This window comes from Sinocyclocheilus grahami, unplaced genomic scaffold (genome assembly GCF_001515645.1).
Source record: "Sinocyclocheilus grahami isolate Dianchi unplaced genomic scaffold, SAMN03320097.WGS_v1.1 scaffold3210.1, whole genome shotgun sequence".
NCBI classification, from domain to species: domain Eukaryota; kingdom Metazoa; phylum Chordata; class Actinopteri; order Cypriniformes; family Cyprinidae; genus Sinocyclocheilus; species Sinocyclocheilus grahami.
In genome coordinates, this window is record NW_015508367.1 from 11,440 (window position 1) to 11,972 (window position 533).

The window sequence follows — 533 nt, forward strand, 5'->3', positions numbered from 1 at the left end:
GGTCTATGTCCCATCCACTCTCCGCAATACCCTTCTGGACTCACTGCATTCCTCTCCGGGCTCTGGACATCCAGGCAGCCAGCAAACCCCCTCGCTCCTCGAATCCCGCTATTGGTGGCCCGCTATGGCACGAGAAGTCCGGCACTTTGTCCAAGGATGCTCAGTCTGTGCCATCATCAAATCTCCCCGTCACCTACCTCAAGGCAAACACTGGTACCCCTTCCCATACCTCACCGACCCTGGTCCCACATTGGCGTCGACTTCGACACCGATCTCCGAATCCCATGCATGAATTCTCGTGGTTGTCGACCGATTCTCAAAAGGATGTAAACTTCTCCTCCTCTGAAAATTACCCACGGCCATGGAAACCGCTACACAGTTATTCCACCAAATCTTTCGCAACTTCGGCATCCCTGAGGATATCATCTCCGATCGTGGGCCTCAGTTCATCTCCCGGGTCTGGAGGGCCTTCTTCCATCTCCTGGGCATATCAGTAAGCCTCACCTCCGGATATCACCCACAGTCCAACGGCC